This window comes from Podarcis pityusensis, assembly GCF_964106645.2.
Source record: "Podarcis pityusensis genome assembly, chromosome: 4".
In the NCBI taxonomy this organism is placed as follows: domain Eukaryota; kingdom Metazoa; phylum Chordata; class Lepidosauria; order Squamata; family Lacertidae; genus Podarcis; species Podarcis pityusensis.
Genome location: NC_138027.1, coordinates 96,668,045 through 96,677,812, shown reverse-complemented (window position 1 = coordinate 96,677,812; position 9,768 = coordinate 96,668,045). Strand labels below are relative to the sequence as shown.

The following is a 9,768-nucleotide window of genomic DNA, read 5'->3' as shown; positions in this document are numbered from 1 at the left end:
CCGTGTCCAAAAGTTAACTCTAGATGGTCCTTCAGCAACTATATGTGGGATCAAGTGATTATTTCAGACCCCTGATTTGTTGCGTCCATAAAACCTAAAGAGGGGATCTTTCTGAAACTTCACATGACATATTTGGGTGCTTTTTCTCCTTTTTGCCAGGCAGAGGAGGAGGAGGAGACTCACAGCACAATCCCATGCATGTCTACTCAGCAGTAAACCCCACTGAACTCTGTGAGACTTACTCCCAGGTACACGAAGGGGTGATGGACTTGTGACCCTCAGTATGTTGCTAGACTACAACTCCCATAGCCCTGTGGTGATTTCCATGATACTAAAGCAATGTCAAGTGTGTTAATTATAGTAATTTAATTCACTGAAATTGTAAATGCTTGTATGCATCACTATGTGTTTAAATTTGATTGATTGGTAACTGAATTCTAGAGAGTTCTCTAGTAGTTCTCATGTGAGTGACTAACCTTGGTCACACGGGAGGTGTCTACTGAAGGAGAGACTCTCTTTTATGCAAAGCAAGATGGCTGTGTTTTAGGATCCACTGTGAACACTGCTAAGTAGAATGGAGTGTTTCTTCTCTGCTTGAAATAAAGAGAGCAAAGCTGCAGGAGAAGGTAAAAGTGGGAATCTCTCATAGGAGCTGCAAGGCATGGCCTAAATATGATGCCGAAGGCTGAGTGCTGAGCTCTGGAAAGAGAGGAAAATACAGTTGTTTGGAAGTTAGAAGAAGAGATGGTAAACCCATGCTTGGGTGTAAATATTATGCTTTAATTTATCTATAACTATAAGTTTCCACAAGTAAAGTTTTTGAACATTAAAGTCTGGACATTGGTTAAATTTTCAAAGAAGGGTGTCAGTCATATATATATATATATATATATATATATATATATATATATATATGATTTGAGCAGCTTAGCTGCTATTTCGCTACTCTGACTTCAACAAAGTGGAACCTTTAGACATGCTTGTGCTAATACTAGAAGAGAGGGGTAAATATTAAATCTAGTGGATTTAGTGTGAAACACAACATCAAAAAGACAAGGAGCTTCTTTATATATAGCTATGGCAGCAACAAGAAGGAACAAAGACAAGACAATAATCAGTCATCATTGTGGACATTTATCTTTCTATCATCACCAGTGAACAGGTCATACAGGATTTTGAAGCATTACAAAATCTTGCAAAACCTATTTGACCAGATGTGATATAGGGAGAACAAAATCAGTGGGCACATGATATGCATTAACAACTTAATAGACCGTAAAAGTATTTTTTGTCTTCTGCCTATCTGCTTGGTCTCCCCACTCCCCCGTACATCTTTGCTGTTTCTGTCTTGTCATTATCAGAAAAAGACTAGGAATCTAGGCTATGTCTGACAAGTGTTCACACTTATCAGGGCAGTGTATTTTTTCAGGCAGAGCAACCAATTATATAGCATAAGGAAACTTTCAGATTGGTACTGATTATTCATTTTGTTGAGGTGCCTTGTAACATCGTTAAAAGGTCATGTTTTCTCAATTTGTACTAGTCGATGTCAACTTTTATATATTCTGCAGCTCTCTCTGGATTAAGCCAAGCTGCAGTCTGCATGCCAAATTTGAAGTCATCTATAATCCAAGTAGGCTGTGATTAAAAATTACAGTGCTGATATCCTAAACTAGATTTTAATAGCTATTGCGATAAGAAAAGTGGCCTTATTGGATTATCAGCTTTGAATTAATTTTAGCTATCCACTTCTCTCTTATAATTGTTTCTCTCAAGCCTGAACATCCTACTTCCTCTTCAAATTCCAGAGAATCTAATGAACATTAGGAGAAAATAAATAATTGCGTAAAAGCTTTTAAAGTTAAGCAATTGCTCTGAACTAATTAAAGCTTCGTGCAGTACCATGTTAAAGAAAGGCATTTAGCCAACATGGAAATTAAAAATTGCCATGCCTACCCTGTATTATGTAAGTCTTATGCATTTAATAATAATATTAAGCATATATAAGGAGCATTTTGAGTATGCAAAGCACTACATTTAGCTTGAGTGATGCATATAACAGCCCTATAATAGGGCTGGTGCTGTGGTCTAAACCACTGAGCTTCTTGGGCTTGCCGATCAGAAGGTTGGCGGTTCAAATCCCCATGACAGGGTGAGCTCCCATTGCTCTGTCCCAGCTCCTGCCAACCTAGCAGTTCGAAAGCACGCCAGCGCTAGTAGATAAATAGGTACTGCTGCGGCGGAAAGGTAATCGGTGTTTCCATGCGCTCTGGTTTCCATCACGGTGTTCAGTTGCACCAGAAGCAGTTTAGTCATGCTGGCCTCATGACCAGGAAAGCTGTCTGTGTACATACGCCGGCTCCCTCGGCCTGAAAGCGAGATGAGCGCCACAACCCCATAGTTGCCTTTGACTGGACTTAACCGTCCAGGGGTCCTTTACCTTTACCTTAATAGGTCAACATTATTATCTCTTTCCATCTTCTGTGTTGCAGAGCATGGAGGGATAACGGTTTGATTTGGACTACTAAGTGAGTTCACAGCCAAGGTTAGATTTGTACCAGAGGGTTCCAGGCACCTGAGTCTCTTTGGTATACCAGCTCTTAAATGCAACACCACATGCTGTAGAGGACTCAGGACTGTAGAGGACTCAGCTACATATATGGCAAAGACAAAGTGCTTTATAGACTATTTATGCAGTCTAACACGATGACACCAGAGGGCGCTGCGGAGTTCCATTTTTGCCAACCCGATTTCTCATACAAAGTTTGCAATGCGTTTAACCGAAACACTTCTTTGATGTGTCTAGTTCTAGCCTGATTCACTGTTCATACCTGTAGGTGAGAAGGTAGCTCCAGATCAACTGGTAGATCTCTAGAAGATTTGCAGTAGACCCTCCAGGGTCTCTTACTCCAAATTATTTAACGATTTGTTGTTGTTGTTTAGTCGTTTAGTCCGACTCTTCGTGACCCCATGGACGAGAGCATGCCAGGCACTCCTATCTTCCATGGCCTCCTGCAGTTTGGTCAAACTCATGCTGGTAGCTTCAAGAACACTGTCCAACCATCTCGTCCTCTGTCGTCCCCTTCTCCTTGTGCCCTCCATCTTTCCCAACATCAGGGTCTTTTCCAGGGAGTCGTCTCTTCTCATGAGGTAGCCAAAGTATTGGAGCCTCAGCTTCAGGATCTGTCCTTCCAGTGAGCACTTGATTTCCTTCAGAATGGATAGGTTTAATCTTCTTGCAGTCGATGGGACTCTCAAGAGCCTCCTCCAGCACCATAATTCAAAAGCATCAATTCTTTGGCGATCAGCCTTCTTTATGGTCCAGCTTTCACTACCATACATCACTACTGGGAAAACCATAGCTTTTACTATACGGACCTTTGTTGGCAAGGTGATGTCTCTGCTTTTTAAGATGCTGTCTAGGTTTGTCATTGCTTTTCTCCCAAGAAGCAGGGGTCTTTTAATTTTGTGGCTGCTGTCACATCTGCAGTGATCATGGAGCCCAAGAAAGTAAAATCTCTCACTGCCTCCATTTCTTCCCCTTCTATTTGCCAGGAGGTGATGGGACCAGTGGCCATGATCTTCGTTTTTTTGATGTTGAGCTTCAGACCATATTTAACAATACCAACAACTAAAAGAATCCCTCACTTTACACACACATTAGGCTACTCTAATGGAGGAAGAATAGCAAGGAACCTGGTTTGTGTGGAAGGACGATGAGTTCAGTTCTGGTACTGAAAACAAAATCCTAGGCTGAGAGTCGGAAGCATAAATCAAAGTGTATGTTTTTGCTCCCAGAGCCACTATTTGGCACCTGGTTGGTTGATGCTTCTGAAGGCTCTAGTAAACCCATTCCCCAAAGCGGACCCAAGCAAAGGTCTGCCTTTGCCTACTGTAGACGATGGCTTGTGGTAGAGCAGAGCAGATAGGCAGAATTTGCAGCAGATACGTATACTGTCGCTTCAGAATCAGGAGTGGCACAAGGCATTCTGAAGCAGATCCCTTGTTGCCATTGATCTCATGCCGCTTCTCCTGTTTTTACTGCTTCTACCCCAAATGCTCTTAGGGGCCATTTCTCTCGATAGTTCCTGGTCCCCTGTCACCAGCTTGCCCACTCCCAGTCAAAAAGCAGCAGAAAGGAGAGGACCTCATGATCTTTCTCAATGACATATTATTTCATGCAGAAGTTTTTTTTTCTGAGATATGTACAACTTCTTAAAATATGAGGTTTTTCAAATACTGTTTACAACCTTAAATCAAATTTGCCAGTGAGTTTATATTTAAAAAAGAGAAAAGAATCGAAATGGAAATAGTATAAGGCTGTTACGGTAAAATCTGGGTGCGAGGCTGCTCTGCCACCCAGCTTGTCGGACTAAGTCCGCGGGTCCCTGCGGAGGAAAATGAGCGCAGCCGGAGACAGGAGCAAGATGCAGAAGATCCAAGTTTATTGGGCAACAGGTTCAAGGCGAGATTGAACCCAGAGGATGGGGTGACATGAACTTTTAAAACTTCCCTCCATGCCCCAGAATACAATGCAAAATCATCATCAATACATCACGGTTACATCATGAATACATTAAGGAGAGGTTGGGTTACACAGGATTAACATATGGAGGATGGAGGGGGGAATATGCAGAGCTGGAGATATGCACAGATAAGTATATCCTGAGTATCGGTGATGAAAGGACAATAGTCTGTCACCTGGCACTGCCCGGAGGAAAGGCTTGGCAGAGTGATTTGACAGGATTAGGGTCTTCCTGAGTGTACGTGACACCTTGCTTGAGGGATTATGGAGGACAGAGGAGGTGTCATGGAGTCCTAGAGAAATGGAGTAAATTGGCACTGAAAGCAAGAAAATCGGTGCTTGTGTAACAGTGGGGGGGCTGAGGGGTCCATGTAGGGCCGGGTGCCCTTGAGGTCATCGCCTCGGATCCTCTGGTGACCGGCGGAAGGGGTGAAGAAGACATGCCCCCCCTTTCCGTATCAAAGGCACAAGAACTAAAAGGCAGAACCTGACCTTAAAAGCAAGATAAAATCAACCAGCAGAAGGACTAAAATAAAACAGAACAAAAAATAAATAAAAGCGCCCTGCCAATGCAAACTCCAATGCATTGTCTCATTGCAGGAGGAGGGGGATGAGTCTGAGAGTGTAGATTACAACAACGCTTCAACACAGTGCAGTCCTTTTCTCCCTGCACTGCAGATTGGGCGAAGAAGGGAGAGAGTCATGTAGTAGCAAACACAGATCTGCAATGTAGCCCAGTGTTTTCGCTGTGCTGCAAGCTGAGAGCTGCATGGCTGCATGTGGGTGTCGTGTCCAGACGGTATCACAATCGTCTCCATTATCAGATGGGGGCTGAGAGTGATATGACAGTTCCCTAATAAAGGTTTAAGACTGCCACCTACTTGATCTTTACTGGAAAGATGAAACGGCGTAGATCAACAGCAAAGTAAATCATTCAAGTAGCAGCAGCTTATTGCGATTTTTCACTCCCTAAGCAATAACAAATGTGGGGAAAATATAATTAAAATTATACTGAAAGCTCAGAGGTTTGGGGAATGTAAACCATCCTTTAGGTGGTATAAATCTAGGAGGCAGGGAGGTGAACAGATATTTCTTATAATTAACTTATACCACCCCCCATCCGTACTTCAGTTTGTGAAGGGTGCTGGGAATTGCAGTTCTGTGTAGGGGAAGCTACACTTCCCATGATTCTTTGGGGTGGGTTTGCTTTAACTGAATGGTGCATGTGCTGCCTCTGTGTCCAGCTATTGGAAGTTGCATTTATTAGCTTGCAACTTCTTGTTCTTTTTCCTCTACAGTGGTGCCTCGCAAGAAGAAATTAATTCGTTCTGCGAGTTTTTTCGTCTTGCGAATTTTTCATCTTGCGAATTTTTCGTCTTGCGAAGCACGGTTTCCCAAAGTCTTCAAAATCACCAAAGTCTTCAAAAACCTCAAAAAAGGCTACCACACCACGTGCTATGAGTTGATCCTCGAAGTCTCCCTGGGTATTAACGGTTTTAAGAAAAAGGAAACAAACTTGCAAGACGTTTTCATTTTTCGTCTTGCGAAGCAAGCCCATAGGGAAATTCGTCTTGCGAAGCAACTAAAAAAACGAAAAACTCTTTCGTCTTGCGAGTTTTTCGTCTTGCGAGGCATTCGTCTTGCGAGGTACCACTGTATTCTGCACTTCCAGTGCAATCCTGTGCATAGCTATGCAGAAGTCAGTCTCACTGAGTCCAATGGAAATGTAAGTCCAATGGAAATGTGTCAGGATTTACTTCTATTAATGTAACAGAAACCAATCTATATCTAGGTTCTGTCCTGCTGACTTTGCATATCATGGCTTCCCTTTCTTGGCTCTGCCCAAGGACCCAGATACTTTGGCCACCTCATGAGAAGAGAAGACTCCCTGGAAAAGACCCTGATGTTGGGAAAGATGGAGGGCACAAGGAGAAGGGGACGACAGAGGACAAGATGGTGGGACAGTGTTCTGGAAGCTAGCAGCATGAGTTTGACCAAACTGCGGGAGGCAGTAGAAGACAGAAGTGCCTGGCGTGCTCTGGTCCATGGGGTCACGAAGAGTCGGACACGGCTAAAAGACTAAACAACAACAACAAAGGACCCAGAATTTCAAAATCCATGGTTAGCAACCTCCTGGAAGTTTGGCTTCAGGAAGTGTGATTCCTACGTTCTTCCACCTGGATCTTGTCACATTCTCTCTAGTATAATTATCTCCCTACTTTGCATGAAACCCAGAAGCAACAATGGAGAAAACACAAGTCTTTTGCTCTTCCTTTATCATCATCACTTCAGATGAACATTTTAAGTAATTGTTATTCTTTTAAAGGGATGTATTGATTTTTACTAATGTACAGAAACATGATGAGCTAATCCTTTCAAAGCTACCTAAGAATATTTCATTCTAAAGAACTCCTCTAAAATCATCTCAGAATAGAGTTGTGTGGTGTCTTTGAATATGACTGATTAGATGTCCTTTAAACTTCCTTCAGATATTATGAGCAACAAGCTCTTGTTTAATTTAGACCCATCAAATACAGATCCATGGAAAGAAAAGAGATAAATGCAGTTTCATGTTCAGTAGCTCTCATGCCAACTCTCCAAGTCACTTAGAAACTCTGATCCTCTGGGATAACCAGACTTATATAACCAACATGCTTAAGTCTAATTAATGCATGAAAGGGTTAAGACCGTAGAGTAAGCTGTCCTGCCAGGCTTAGTCTAGGTCACTCTCCCTCACCTTGGGTAATCAAGCCTATTGTTGTACCTCAGTCTACCTGACTCAGTGTGTAAAGAGGTGTGTTGCTCCAGCTTAGCCGCTTGACTCTCGCAAACCATTCTTGTGTTCCTATACCAATATTTTAAGAACTTTCACCACTTTGGAACTGAACTAAACTTTACTGCCCGTGCAACTTTTCCAACTGATGAATGAAAAGCACATGAACCTGACCTTTGAAGAGTGTGTAAGTAAACAGATTGTTTACTAAACTTACTAGGCTGGATCTAGAAAAAGTAAAAGTTGGGCTTTTTTTGTGGGCACTGATTTTAATGAGACTGGCTTAAAAGTAAGATGTTTAGAATTAAGGTCCTCTGGCTCAGTTTTCTGATTATGCCGAAATTTGGTTACAGCAATTCTCATAAATACAAAGTAACATTCGGACAACACTGTCCTGCTCCTTCTTTTAAAAAAGCAAAACAAAAGTGCCTGATATTCTGTCATATACTAAAAATAGCCCTGGAAGAAGGAATGTTATTAAATATCCTGAAGAATAAACATGAAACCAGTCCAAAGTATTTTGCTTGGATTTAGTCCACCTGAAGTCTTTTATTTCCCCCCTAGGCCTAGCTTATGCCAAAATTTCTGTCAGGTTCTTTCTCTGAATTTTTATGACTTCCTTATATTATTCAGTCAGTTAAGTTGACAAATACAGACACTCATTTCTTTGCCAGTTCAGCACTTTTCTGGATACTGTACTCGTACTGGAATAGTCTTCTAAATTCCAGAGTAGTATTATAGGAGGAGGAAAACTGAGCCAATGTGCGTTATTTGAATGAAAATATTAAGTCCCTATCCAGCTTTACTTGTTCACAGCTAGACATACATAACTGCTGGTAGCCCTAGACACCCATTCACATACAGTGGCGCATTAAGCCTGAATGCGTATTATTATGGTGTAGACAGGGAGATTGATCTAAATCCAGATCTACACACAGATTTCTCTCCAGAACTGGCCAAAATAATGCGGAATAGTTAGACTTTTATTATTTAAGGTATTCCAATTTCTATCGCACCTCATTGCCAAATGGCCTTGAGGCAGCTCACAAGACTCCAAACAATAAAAAATGTAAACAAGCAGCAATAAAGGACTTTTAGATTGGCAGAGGGCAGACTAAATAAATGTAGAGCTAATCGGCTAAAATAGCAGAGAGGCACTTAAAACTATTAAAGACGTGAGAGAACAGGACAGGCTTTACCTGACACCTGAAAGACGTATGTCTCTGCAGGGAGTTTTGCAGTTTAGATGCACCCACAAAATGGCCTTTTATCTAATTGTTACGCACCTGTCCAGCCATGCACATTACGGGGAAGGCTTATGAGAATCTCAATTTCAACTGAGAAAGCTGACAACAAGTTGGGTTCTCGTAGTAAAAAAAAGGTAATTGGCTTACCAGAATGTGCATTATTTCTGGAGATCCCATTACCTTTGCAGAGGTTTCTAGGCATTGGGGCCAGAGAATTACGCAATTGCCCGGGAGCCTGACACGGATCAGATCATTCTCATCACAGGTTTCCAGATGACTACTTTGCAGAAATATTAGTCGGGAGGGTAAAATCCCCACCATGTAGGCTGCCATTGATTTTCTCTTATGTTGTGTCATGAGTAATGTAGCTTCTGCAGATTGTTCTTCTGGATTTCGCGCATGTCTATTAAAAAGCAGAGTTAAAAGTGAGAGTGTAGCTTTGATAGATGCTACATCTTTGCGGGACGCGGGTGGCACTGTGGTCTAAACCACTGAGACTAGGGCTTGCCAATCAGAAGGTCGGTGGTTCGAATCCCCATGACGGGGTGAGTTTCCGTTGCTCTGCCACAGCTCCTGCCAACCTAGCAGTTGGAAAGCATGTCAAAATGCAAGTAGATAAATAGGTACCACTCTGGCAGGAAGGTAAATGGCATTTCCGTGTGCTGCTCTTGTTTCGCCAGAAGCGGCTTAGTCATGCTGGCCACATGACCCAGAAAAACTGTCTGCGGACAAATGTCCCTTGGCCTGTAAAGCAAAATGAGCACCGCAACCCCAGAGTTGTTCGTGACTGGACTTAACCTTTTTTAAAAAAAATATTTGGAGTGTGTTTAGAACTGTTGTATTTGACTTGTTATAGAAGATCTCCAGCCTAACTCTAATAGAGACTTATGGTCACCTTTCTAGATGGAAAAAACAGGGCGAAAATAGCTAAGGCTAAATCCTGACAACTGGAACATTGAGCTTCACACACACACACACACACACACACATTTATATATGATGTACTGGCCATTACTAGGGTGTGCTTAAGAGTGTTGACTAGTGAGCTGTCCAAGTTTGTTCTTTATGTCCTTTCTGAGCATCATAAGGCGTGGTATAGCATACTCTAGAATACACTAAGTTTCCAAAAAAATAAAAATAAAATAAAATTCTAAGCTGTGACCCAAAGCACATTTACTTACAACAAGACAGTTCCAGTCAGAGCACTGGTGCTTGTTTTCAAA

General features: G+C 42.0%; 1 long non-coding RNA gene across 1 annotated transcript in view; it reads right to left on the bottom strand.

Moving 5' to 3' along the window:
* Positions 1-5,075: 5,075 nt before the first annotated feature.
* LOC308475925 overlaps positions 5,076-9,768 on the bottom strand; it is a 120,075-nt gene continuing 115,382 nt past the window's right edge. The window contains exon 3 of the long non-coding RNA XR_013985541.1: positions 5,076-5,494. This is a non-coding gene — a long non-coding RNA (uncharacterized lncRNA). The remainder of the gene's footprint in view (positions 5,495-9,768) is intronic.